This window comes from Patagioenas fasciata, chromosome W (assembly GCF_037038585.1).
Source record: "Patagioenas fasciata isolate bPatFas1 chromosome W, bPatFas1.hap1, whole genome shotgun sequence".
NCBI lineage: Eukaryota > Metazoa > Chordata > Aves > Columbiformes > Columbidae > Patagioenas > Patagioenas fasciata.
Genome location: NC_092559.1, coordinates 49,834,836 through 49,848,767, shown reverse-complemented (window position 1 = coordinate 49,848,767; position 13,932 = coordinate 49,834,836).

Here is a 13,932-nt window from a genome sequence, read left to right as displayed (position 1 = left end):
ATAATGACAATGTCACTGAACCTTTCATTTGCTCTCTTGATGAAATGCTTTGACTCTCTCTTCTCTTCCTCCCCTCAAATCCCCCTGGAAGGCAAAATCTGCTCTTACCCACTGCTGAAGATTGCATTCACCAAGCAATTACTAACATTGGAAGAAAGTTTGTGCAAGGCAAGGGATCAGATAACATTGCAGAACAGCTTATATTATTGTACTAGCAGCAATGATCCCTGCTCCTAGAAATGAAAATGTGGTTTAATTTGTGTTGTGGTCTTTACATTTTCATTTTTTAGAATGAAAATCTCTGCACATGAAAATGTATCTTGCAGTAAAGGAAGTATGGCAGTTAACCTGTCAGTTGAAAGTATGTAACCTTCCTTTTTTCCTTTTCATGACAGAAGTAATCTCATCTGAGGGCATTTATATGAAGAAGTAACAGCATGGCATGGTGAAACCACTGGCTCATTAATACTGGCATCTACTTCCACAGGGTTTCTTGATTAGTTAGATTAATTCCTCGGGTATTTTGTAGTTTTTGATTTCTCACCACTGGCTGGATTCACTGAGTTCAGGCTAAATTGAGCCAGAAGCAATGTTTATTAGTAATTTTGTAACACAGACTACCCTAATAATTCAGTTTAAATATCTCATCTGAAATTCATCCATTCACCCTAACACCTAATATAGTTTGCAGCTGTTTTCAGAGAGAATACAAGTGATTTGGCATGTATTTTCTAAATTATTAATATGAGAACTAATAGCAAATTCCTCTTAATTTCCAATGCTGGAATCAAGATCCTTTTTTTTTTTTTTTAAGCAAGCCCTGACACAGAGATGACCACCTCCTGCCTGCCGTTAAGGCTGAGTTCAGACTGATTGGTGTGGAAAGCATATCCTATTTAGCCTTTTGGCATAAAGACAAAAGGGAGAGCAAAGAAATTTTAGTTTTTCCCTCATGTGTGCTATAAACATAGGAAAAATCTAAACACTGCAAAAGGAAAAGGAAGATAAATCCTCAGAAATTAGTATCCTGTAATATCACAGATCTATCTCAACTACTTGATAGCTGTAACAGAGTTACAGCTTGGACAAAAGGGACAAAGAAGCAAAGACCCTGATCTTGCAGCCTTTAAAGCCCATACTGACCTGTCTATGAGTTCAGCAGATGCATGTGTGCAGATCAGTGCTCAAAATTGTTCTGCTAGAAAGCTTTCCCCCATTTTGTAAACTCCCTTTTCTAAAATAAAGGGCCACATACAGACTGCATTAAAATGTTTGATCACAGCTTGTACCACATCGGCTCATGCAGTCATAGGTAACAGCCAGGGCCTGAAAGCCAGTTTGACTTTATGAACATATGCAATTGTCACGGTCCATTTGGTGATGAACTCGTGATGATTCATTTACCTTGATCTCAAAGCGCAAAATTAAGGCAACCAAAATGCCAAGGGGTTATAATTCAATCAAACGGTGTTACTTTATTATTTTGCCCATAAAGAGGCATGTGATAGAGAAAGTAGAGAAAAAGGGAAAGAAAAAGAAAAGGGGGAAAGAGGGTTGATTACCACCACAGATCCAAAGGTGTCCCTACTGTCCCAGGTCCCAAACAGTGTCCTGTCAGTCCTCTGTTGTGATCCGTGATCCTTTAGTGAGGAGATCTCAATGATGTCCAGTCGGGAACCATCTTTTAGGCTTCTTCACTCCCCCTCACTCCTATAGTTTGAGGCCAATCTCCGCTTTTGTTTTGCAATCCAGGCTTAACTGCGCAGGTTCGAAGAATCTCTGCTTCATCTGCCAGAACCCGTCTGCGCCTGTGTGGCCTTGCATTCAGGGGTCTCTTTCTTGTCCGTTGGGTGACCTCAAGACCCTCAGCAAGCCTCTGCGCATGCTCTTCTTCGTTGGCCTTAGTAACAGGGAGGAGGTGGGGGGCAAGTTTGGCTGAAGCAGCAGGTGAAAATCCATCTTCTGGACAGCAGCTATTGTCCCCAGGTCGGAGAGACCCATGCAACCCAATTCTTCTCCTCAGGCCTCTCTCCAAGTCATTGTCCATCTGTTCTTGATGGCGATGTTCAGGCAGATACTGTTCTTTGGACCGACTCCTACAACAATGTACCCCAAAATCTCTGGGCAAGACAGCTGACAGTCATGGCTTAACTCAGAGAAGCAGAATTTTCCCCAAAAGACCTAGGGCTCCTACAGGGGGGTGGTGGAGGGGGGGAGTAGGGACAGTTTTAATTTTTCACCTCATTACATCAAGAATAGTCACGAGAACCAGAGGGACTGGTCATGCCCGGGACGTGGTAGGGGACTGTCTTTGATTACTGTCATTCTTTTATTTGAGTAGTGCCCAGAGGTTGCATTTATAGCCACATAAAGCCCTATGGGAGATTTATATCTACTCCTCAGAGAAAAACAGCAGGAGGGTGTCTCTCTTTTCACACTCCTCACAGCCAGGGCTCATGCACAGATAAGTCTGTCTTTGTCTTCCACCTGGGATGTTTTACAATGCTATGGGTGGGAGGTCATCTCTCTTGCCAATAAATTGTGCCTACTTCAGCTTCTCTTAAGACCATCTTTGAGGCTCAAAAGCTCTGCTTCATTTTACACTGCATCATTCATCACCGTTTATGCTTAAAACATTTTTCAGAGCTAAAATCACGCTTTTACAAGTTTTGAAACCTGCCAGAGGAGTGAGGAAAGAATCCAGAGACGTTTGTGCAGGATTTCCCATGTGATATTACACAACTGTTTTGCAGAGATCCTTACCCTCCTTCGAAGGTTGAGAGGGAAAATGCAGGGTATGCTTAATACACTGTCTATGAGGGTGACATTCTCTCCTGAGATAGGGAAAAGTTAGCCAGGGGGCCAGCACTCCAGAACTGGCTGGGTTCCAGGTTTGATCCCAGAGCATGCAAAGGTGTGTGGTGGGACCACAGGGCAGAGTCTAGTGGCTCTCACCTGTGAGTGGCCCCTCAGGGTAGCAGGGAGCCAGAAGGGATGTTTCCAGACTGTTCCCTGTGTTTGCGCTGTGGTGTGGTGCGCAGTGGCCTGGGAGGAGGCGGGGGAACGGCTGTGAGTGGGCAGCCTGGGCCCCGCATTGCCAGTGGAGGCCGGGCCGGAGGTGCGGCCTGGCCTCCCGGAGCAGTGCGGTGTAAAGTGCTGAGGGGCTGAGAAGTGAGCAGCATCGGGGGATGCCTTAGGTGGAACTTGCTCATTGAAAAGGGACAAGCTTCCAGGTGACTCTTTTTCTTTCTTAGTCCATGTTTATGCTAGATCTTGCTAGTTCTGCTTGCCCTGGCTGCTGATGCTACTGCTGGATTATCATACCATGTGCTCAGGTAGTACTGCTGTTTGAGGATGCTGTGTACAGGTGTGCTGGTTTTGGTTGGGATATTGTTAATTTTCTTCATAGTAGCTAGTATGGGGCTATGCTTTGGATTTGTACTGGAAGCATGTCAAGCTTCCTGCCTCTTATCACAGTCCAGGTGTCGCAAAGGAGTAATTTAAGGGTTCTGCTTACTGTAGAACAATGTTTAGATTTCTCAAAGAGAAGTGCAACTTAAAAGAGTTCGGTGGCAGATTCACTCTATTATTTACTGCATGGGGGAAATATGCCAAGCCAAATGCTGCTTACCTTCTCTCCAGGTGCCTGTACTTGTTCACAAAGCAAACTTTCAGGTATCTTCCCTCCCTGATAACCGTTCACTCCAGAGCCTGTGTCTTGGAGCTCTGGAGGCAAACTTTCAAGCAAGACCTGTATCTGTCATGGTGCAAACTTTCAGGATTCTTCCCTCCCTGATAACCGTTCACTCCAGAGCCTGTGTCTTGGAGCTCCGGAGGCAAACTTTCAAGCAAGACCTGTATCTGTCACGGTGCAAACTTTCAGGATTCTTCTCTCCCTGATAACCATTCGCTCTGGAGTCTATATTTTAGAACTCCAGAGGCAAACTTTCAGTGAAACCTGATAATCGTATGCAGATCAGACTTTCAGGAAACAAAATTCTCAGAAAAAAAAAATAATAATGGAGTAGAATAGCAGGAGGGCTGGTTCAATCTGGATACCTGCGCAGAGGTCCAACCCGACCATAGAAAACCAGACCTTTATATCTCTCCAGACCATTCATACCATGATTCAGTCCAATAGCAATATTTTACTTTGGGGTCTTCTTGCTTCTCATTGGACCCTTTTCACTGATCTCACATGTGCCTTTGTCTTGTTTAGCTGTAGATATTGTTTATAATCCATAGCCTTGTAGGTGCTGTTAGGTACCATAGCCTGTTCAAATGTTCTAAATTTCACCAGTATCCCTGTAGTCACTCAGGGCATATCTCTGAGGACTCTAAAGAATGCAAAAAAAAAGCCAATAGGAAATACAAAGCACTAGGTTTATGCTGAATTTAAGTTGTCTGTTGTCAAGGAGGTACCCCGAGGTTAGTTTAAGGGACAAGAGGGTCCAAAACAACTTTTATTAAACCAGTGAGAAATACGGTTTAAGCACTCCAAAAGTGACTTAAATACAGGTTCGGATATCAGTTGAGGAAAATTATTAAGGGGCAGCAACTAATACAACAGGAGGTCCACAGTTTCCATAGACATGGCTTCACCAAAAACAATGCCGGAGCCACCCCTGAGTCCGAGAAGAGTACACACTTGCCTGAACACGGTGTGGGATTATTTTAAAGGGATACACATACTCGTATTGAGTACAGGAAGCGTACACTCGCGATTCTGCAAGGAGAAATTTTTAGTACACTCGCAATCCTGCGAGGAGAAATACACGTGCAAATGTGCACAGAATATTACACGTGCTTATGTGGAAGCACAAGAGGAAAATACACTCACGATTCTGCGAGGATTAATTTATACACGTGCTCATATTGAGCACGGAAAGTATGCGTGCAAATGTGCATGGAAAGTATAAATACACATGCAAATGTGCACGGAAAGTAGATACACTCGCAATCCTGCGAGGGTTAATTTTACTCACACATGTGGGGACAAGGCAAGCAGAGTTACCGATCCTGGGGGGGGGGGGGCGTGGCTCCTGGAGGCAGTGGCTAAGCTTGTAACTCAGAGAGATCCTGCGCAAAAACCGCATGTCTCGACGAGAGCCCCGTTTTTTATAGTCTGATCAGATCTGACTGTGGGCATTCCAGAAGCTTCTCTTCACCGCCATCCTGGCTGTGGGGTGCCCCTGAAGCCTCCAAACATCCCCCACACTGGCCATGGGCGCCCAGTGGCTCCCCGGTGCCTTGGCACTCCCTTCTCCTAATGGCCCTGGCCAGGGTGCTCTGGGGCCAAACAAAAGAAGCCGTTAGCCTCAAACAGCAGAGAGGGAGGGAGATGTGTCTACTCCTTCCATACTGAAGGAGGGAGGGGGAGAGAGGGGGGTTTGCATTCTGCCACATCTGTAGATGGCTTGGTGTGACTCGAGTGCTGCTGCAGGACTTTGTCTTGTCCAGTTACAAGTGCCAGGGCTTGGAGTCCATAATGCAATCCTGAATATGATTCACTGGCCTGGAGTTGTATTTGGTGAGTAATAACATAAATTCCAGAACCTTACTATGTTTTATTAGCATGTGAGGTGATTCACATTGCCACAGAAAACCCTTGCTTGCATATGAATGTTATTATGCTATCAACTACTTCTGTACCTCACAGATTTTTTTCTGTTTTCTCTCTCCTAATCTATTTTTTTTCAGGCCAACAATCCTGCTTCAATGCCAGCATCTGCCTTTTTAATAATGTAACTATTTACTGCATCAATGTGCTCTACTCTCATGTTGTCACTTTCTTCACAACAATTTTCAAATAAGAAAATTGTCAAAACCCTCAGCGAGCAATGTTTACCAGAGGGAAAATGAGAAACACAAATGGTGCAGACTGGTTACTATGAAAAGGCATGGAGACTGAAGTCACACTGTGCCTCTTTAGTGTCATCTCCTTCTGGACTCAGGCTGAGACACTCAGACCGCATATGCTAGAAAAGCTGATGCTTATTTTATCTCACTATGTGTTTTTTCCATATAGATACTGAAGTTTGCTCCAAATCCCTCTGGACAACTCTGCACTGTTTCCATCATCTTTTGTTTCTTTCAGTCTACAGAGTTCACTACTTTCTTCAGCCACAAATGTCCTAGACTGGGTGAGTTAAGACTGGAGTTAATTTCCACACTGCCAGGACATTCAGGTATTCGATACCATGTAAGGTCATGCTCAAATATAAAGGCAAGTAGCCAGGGGAGTGGTCTCTCTCACTGGCAGCCTGTGTCGATTCACTCTTGATCACGTGGTTTGGTGTTTTTGAGTCGCGGCTTGGGGCGGGGGGGGGAGTGGTTTCAGTGCAAGCTGTGGTTGGGGCGACAGGAGCCCGCTTACCGCTCTGGGGTGGGGAATTTCACGACGGGGCTGCCACATGGTGGGACTGCCACATGGTGGGACTCCCATGTGTATCGGGTTGCACTGTGTGCTCATCGCTTGTTGGTAGTTAGGGTCTGGCGGTCGGAAGATCTCGCGCTGTACGGAAAGATAGTAGCCCCTCCCTTGATAGGTGTAGTGTTTCATGTGTTATCTAAGCAGACGGAAGTGACGTTGTAAAACTCAAGGTATATATTGCTTTGTTACCTATCAATAAATGCCATTTGCTGTCCACCACATTGGTGTCTGCGAGCTGATGGACTGAGCGGCCTGGGGGTGGTCGCCGTGCCGTTCCTGAACCTTGTGGCTGCAACAATTTGGTGCCGAAACCCGGGAAGGTCTCCTGGATTCAGGTGAAGCGGCGGTCGAGGTGGCTGGACCAGCCCAGTGGGGGAGGACGCTCCTGGAGCCACTAGGAGGATGGAAGCCCTAGTGAAGGTCGTATCTCAATTACATAAGCAGTGGGGAATTGATTGTAGGCCTAAAGATTTTACTCTTGCAGTTGCGAGGCTTTTGGAAATTGGGGTAATTGAACAGCCGGTGGATATCCTCCACCCGGAGGGGTGGGACAAATGTACTAAAGCACTGACCTAGGTGACAATGTCCTCGGGTTGTGGGAAAAACCTTAAGTCATGGGCGAAAGTCGTACAGGCCCTGCAAAAGGCTATGCAAGCACAGGAGACTTGGAAAGCGGCTAAGGCTTGTTTAATGGCCACCCCACAACTGGGAGTCAGGGCTACCACGCAGACCCTGCACCCCTCAGATAGTGACGATCCTATTGAGTCCAAAGATTTGCGAGAGGGAGACCCCTCTCCTCCATCCCTGAACCCTGACCCGCTCCCGGAGGTGCAGGAGCGAGCTGAGTCCAAAGATCTGCGGGAGGGCGACCCCTCCCCTTACTCCTCGAACCCTGATTCATTCGCGGAAGCGCAGGAATGAGCTAAAGCTTTTTGGGGCGGGTTAGCAGAGGCGACCCAGGGCGCCACTGGGAAACCAGGGTCCAAGGGAGTCTGGGCGTGACCCCCCCCATATGCGCTCCAAGATGGCCCCCAGGGTGAAGGCGAGGGGCGGGGGGAAGATGCCTTTGGCGGGAACGGGGAGATAGTGATGGATCAGGAGAACAATAGAGCGGGGGACTGGGGGGGTGGTGGAGGCGTGGGCAAGGGGCGGAGAGCTGATGTGGGCATCCATCTGGGGAGGTGCTGTTGTGGGGGAGACTCCTCCCCCAGCAGGAGGCAGGGCGAACCAAGACGGAGGGAACGGCCCGTCTGCAAGGGTAGTGGGCGGGGCCGGAACTCACAGTATCACAGTATCACAGTATCACAGTATGTTTGGGATTGGAAGGGACCTCAAAAGATCATCTAGTCCAATCCCTCTGCTGGAGCAGGAACGCCTAGGTGAGGTCGCACAGGAATGTGTCCAGGCGGGCTTTGAATGTCTCCAGGGAAGGAGACTCCACAACCTCCCTGGGTAGCCTGTTCCAGTGCTCTGTTACCCTCACTGAGAAGAAGTTCTTTCTCAAATTTAAGTGGAACCTCTTGTGTTCCAGCTTGATCCCATTGCCCCTTGTCCTATCATTGTTTGCCACTGAGAAGAGCCTGACTCCATCCTCGTGGCACTCACCCTTTATATATTTATAAACATTAATAAGGTCACCCCTCAGTCTCCTCTTCTCCAAACTAAAGAGCCCCAGCTCCCTCAGCCTTTCTTCATGAGGGAGGTGCTCCACTCCCTTAATCATCTTTGTTGCCCTACGCTGGACCCTCTCCAGCAGTTCCCTGTCCTTCTTGAACTGAGGGGCCCAGAACTGGACACAATATTCCAGATGGGGTCTCACCAGGGCGGAGTAGAGGGGAAGGAGGACCTCTCTCGATCTACTGACCACCCCCCTTGTAATACACCCAAGGATGCCATTAGCCTTCCTGGCCACAAGGGCACAGTGCTGGCTCATGATCATCCTGTTGTCCACCAGGACCCCCAGGTCCCTTTCCCCTACACTGCTCTCTAATAGGTCATGCCCCAACTATACTGGAACTTGGGATTGTTCCTGCCCAGATGCAGGACTCTACACTTTCCCTTGTTAAATTCCATCAGGTTATCCCCCGCCCAACTCTCCAGCCTGTCCAGGTCCCGCTGGATGGCAGCACAGCCTTCTGGCGTGTCAGCCACTCCTCCCAGCTTAGTGTCATCAGCAAACTTGCCGATAGTACACTCAATTCCCTCGTCTAAATCATTAATGAATATATTGAATAATATTGGCCCCAGTACTGACCCCTGAGGCACTCCACTAGATACTGGTCTCCAACTGGACTCCGCACCATTGACCACCACTCTCTGGCTTCTCTCTTTAAGCCAGTTTATGCTAATGCCAGTTTATGCTAATGCACAAAAAAAAAGGTATTGTGTCTTCTTTGTTTTAAAAGTGGTTATTAACTTCTATTAATTAGTCAGTGCCATAATTCCAAAGTCACCTTTACCTTCTCTCCTTTGTTCCTCTCCCCATCTCCAAATTAAAGGTACAATAGTCATGTATGGGAGGGTCATGATTTATAAATCACCATAATTAATTCTCTGCATTTAGTAATTTCTGTATTCCATCTCTTCTCTAAGCAGGATAAATTACTGGAGAACAAGGTAAACAAGACAATTCAACCAATGGGTCCTGTTCAGACGTTGTTGCCTATGAACTCTATGATACCGGAAGGGCAACCTTGCGCCGTCCTTGATATTAAAGACTGTTTTTTCTCGATACCTCTACATGATGAAGACAAGGAGCAGTTTGCTTTTTCCGTTGTATTTCCAAATAGCCAACGTCCCAACTTACGCTTCCAGTGGAAAGTGCTGCCTCAAGGAATGATCAACTTGCCTATCATCTGCCAGATCACGGTGGATCGGGCGCTGGCACCAGTTCGGCGCAGTGACCCAACCGCGACTATCATTCAATACATGGACGACATCCTGATCGCCTCACCGTCAGGTAGTCAGGTGGACCAGCTAGCGTCAACGGTCTCGGAAACTCTGAGAACAAATGGATTCGAAATCGCGAGTGCTAAAGTTAAAAAAGGACCCTGTGTAAGTTTCTTGGGAGTGGGGATCACAGGTTCTTACATAACCCCCCCTCAGATAAAGATCCATCGGGACATCAAAACACTCCATGATGTGCAACAACTAGTGGGATCCTTACAACGGCTCCGCAATATCGTCCTCATTCCTCCCGAGATCATGACTCCCCTGCACGACCTTTTAAAAGGAAAAAACCCATGGGAGCAGAAGACTCTGTCGACAGAAGCAATGAACTTTCTCGATTTTATCGAGCAACAAGTGTCATCAAACACACTAGCCAGGTAGAACTCAAAAGAACCACTTGATCTGTACGTATACTTCACTGAAGGAGGGGGAGTAGGGGCACTAGCCCAGGGCCCCCAAGATAAAGCTCAGCCAATACAGTGGATAGTCCTGGGGAAACCGTCACGTGCATTCTCTCCAGGAGTTGAGTGCCTTGGTAACCTCACCATGAAAGGCCGAAAACTTGCTTTAAGATACCTAGGTATGGAACCCGCTACGATATACCTACCCTTTCGCAAACAGCTGCTAACGCAATCAGTAGCGATGTCAGAATCTCTGGCTATAGCCCTTGCCGGATTTCGCGGAAAAGTCCAGTACGCTATTAAGCCCCCTTGGGCTCAAATGCTGAAAATTGTCAACATTGACCTCCCACGGAAGATTTTGGACCAACCCCAGCAGGGAACAACGGTCTTCACAAACACATCCTCAACGACCTTGACCGCAGCAGCGGTGTGGCAATCGGGAGGAGAGTGGCACTGCGTTAAAATGACCGATTGTGCGCTTTCAGTCCAGCAATTAGAAGCAACGGCCGTGGTACTGGCGTGTGGACTGTTCCCAATGGAACACCTCAATATAGTGACCGATTCATTGTTTGTAGCTAAACTTTGCTTGGCGATGACGGGGCCCGGCGTGTCAACAACCACGGCTGCCCTAATGCTAGAAGAAGCACTTTTCTCCCAGAAAGGCACCATATCGGTCATCCACGTCAACAGCCACGACTCAGTCAAAGGGTTTTACCAAATCAGTAACGATAAAGCAGATGCCGCTGCAAAAGGGATATGGACACTGAGAGATGCCCGTCAGCTACACGAATCCCTCCACATTGGAGCTAAAGCGCTAGTTAAGAGATGTGGGGTTTCAACCGCCAACGCAAAACACATAGTAGCTACGTGTCCCCATTGTCAAAAAGCACCGCTGTGGTCCAGTGGAGTCAACCCCAGAGGTCTTAAAGCTTCCGAGGTGTGGCAGACGGACTTTACGCTCTGTCAGTTGCTGAGACCTCGAGCGTGGCTAGTGATAACCGTAGACATATATAGCGGGGTAATTGTAGCCACACAAGACTCTAAGACCGACTCCAAAGCAACCATCCAACACTGGCTGACAGCCATGGCATGGCTTGGCGTCCCTAATCAGATCAAAACGGATAATGGTCCGAGTTTTGTGTCCAAATCAACCCAGGCATTCGTTCGGAAATGGGGTATTACTCTAATACATGGTATCCCATATAATAGTACAGGTCAAGCTATAGTCGAGCGAGCAAATCAAACTCTGAAATCCAAGCTAGAAGTCCTAGCGAAAACAGAAGGTTTTACCTCCACCATTCCCTCAGGAGACCAGGCACGCTTGCTAGCGAATGCCTTGCTAGCACTGAATCAGTTCCCCAGGGGAGAGGAGGTGAATAGTTCTGTCCAAAAACATTGGGCCACTCGACCACTAGAAGAGGGCCCGCCAGGTGTAGTTAGAAATGAGCTGGGAGACTGGGAACAAGGGTGGAAACTGGTTCTGACAGGACGAGGGTATGCGGCGGTCAAAAAAGATGGCAGGGTCAAATGGTGTCCTCTTAAGTCCATTAAACCAGAGCTTCAGAATAAAACTAATGAAAACTGTGAGTTTTTGTTTGCAGGAACGGATCATTGGTCGCTCTTGTAGCCCCTATGCCCCGGTGACGGACGACGTCAACAAGTCGGCAAGCGTCCTGTCTAAGCCTGAGAATTCTGCACTGGAAGAGTCCAGACAACAGCAAAACGGCCTCCGTGGTGGGAAGCTGTGATACTTTTGTTTGATCTTGATTCTGGGGTTTGTTACTACAGGTAAAACAGAATCAGATTACAGCCACCATCAGCCATTCAAGTGGATCCTACGGAACGTTGCGAGCAATCGAGTGATAAGGGAAATCACAACAATGGGTGCTCCGACTTTTTCAATTAAAATGAGTGACTTATTTCCCACAACTCATTCATTATGGGGAACATATTGGTGCCCTAGTTTGAACCCAGGAAAAAGCTACTGTCACTATCCAGGATATTTGTTTTCTGGATATTGGGGGTGTGAAACCATTGTTACAAGCAATAGGTGGAGTCCAGAAAAAGAGGATGAATTTTTGCGAGTAGATTGGGGACCAAGAGGGTGTATCCCTCCAATATTTGCGTTCAATGAAATGCTGGATCGGAGAGGTGATTGTGTCGGTCTAGACGTAGAGATCCGAAACCCGACCAATGCGGGTTGGTTTTTAGGGAAAACGTGGTCAATATTTCTTCGTAAGATCTTAAAGGACCCAGGAACATTAATACAAATCACCAAGGTCAGGCTACAAACACCCCAGACACTTGGGTCTAACCGGGTTCTTAGCCCACAGACATCTAAACCTGTGGTAGATAATACCAAGAACAATGCCAGGGTTGCAGCTCCCAATAACGCCAAGACACTTGATACTTTCAAAATTGAAATACCTCCCCTATGGAGGTTGTTGAACTCGTCATACCAGCTATTGAATTCTATCAATCCAAATATCACAGCAGACTGCTGGCTTTGCTTCGATGTAAGGCCACCCTTTTATGAAGCAGTAGGTGTACCCTCTAAACCAGAACTAATAGATGGGCCTAACCCATTGCAATGCCTTTGGAACACCACAAACATCCCAGGAATTACAATGCAATACATATCAGGGCAAGGCTCTTGTGTCGGTAAGGTACCCCCTGGGGAAAAGGTGTTATGCACAAATGAGATCAGGCTAGAAAAAGAATTGAAAGCCAAATGGTTAGTTCCTGCTAGCAATACCAAATGGATATGTTCAAAAACTGGAGTCACACCGTGCGTATCCCTTAACGTATTTGATCAGAACAATGAATTTTGTATACAAGCAATGGTTGTTCCTAGGATTATATACCATCCAGAAGAATACATATATGAACATCTATCCCCTTCAACTTTTAATCACATACAAAAACGAGAACCCATTACCGCTCTGACCATAGCTACCCTGCTAACCGTAGGTGCTGCGGGGGCTGGAACAGGAATAGCCTCGTTAGTTGGACAAAACCAAAGATTTCATTCCCTCAGAGTAGCAGTAGATGAAGATTTGGTTCGAATTGAACAATCGATCACCGCCTTAGAAAAGTCATTGAGATCATTGTCCGAAGTTGTTTTACAGAATCGTAGAGGACTAGATCTCTTGTTCTTACAACGAGGCGGACTTTGTGCGGCTTTAGGAGAAGAATGTTGTGTATATGCAGATAACACAGGGGTTGTCAGAGACACAATGGCCAAACTTAGGGAAGGTCTAGAAAAGAGAAGAAGAGATAGAGAAGCCCAACAAGGATGGTTTGATTCATGACTTAACCACTCACCATGGTTAACCGCCCGGATATCCACCCTAGCAGGGCCGATCATAATGATCATTCTAACACTGATTTTCGGACCCTACATACTAAATAGGTTGATGTAGTTTGTTAGAAGCTGGCTAGAGCAAGTTAATATCCTTTTGCTTGAACGCCAGCAACTACTTTAAGAAAAGCATTTACTAATTTTATCCCTAGTTATCCCTACTAACACCCCATTATTAATAACTATCTCATAGTTGTCACCTGTTCACTGTGCCTTATCTTTTATGTTATGAAGTCTACCTCTAAAGATTTTTTACAAAGTTATTACACTAAGCAGCATATATCTTTTTTAAGACTTTTATATTTTAGCTAATTTAGTTGTGCATAGGGAGGGGGAAATGTTGGTAGTTAGGGTCTGGCAACCGGAAGATCTCGCCCTGTACGGAAAGATAGTAGCCCCTCGCTTGATAGGTGTAGTGTTTCATGTGTTATCTAAACAGACGGAAGTGATGTTGTAAAACTCAAGGTATATATTGTTTTGTTACCTATCAATAAACGCCATTTGCCGTCCACCACATTGGTGTCTGCGAGCTGATGGACCGAGCGGTCTGGGGGTGGTCGCCGTGCCGTTCCTGAACCAGGTCGCTGCTGCCACCTTGTGGTTGCAACATCGCTTTTGTAGGTTCTTTCATTATTGTTGTTGTTACTGCTTGTTAATTTTTTTTTTCGCTGTTCCATTAAACTTCTTATCCCAACCCATGAGTTTTGCCTTTGTTTTCTGATTCTCCTCACCATCTGCTGGCTTTGGGGGGACTGGAGCTAAACTACTACATGTCCATGCAGTGATGA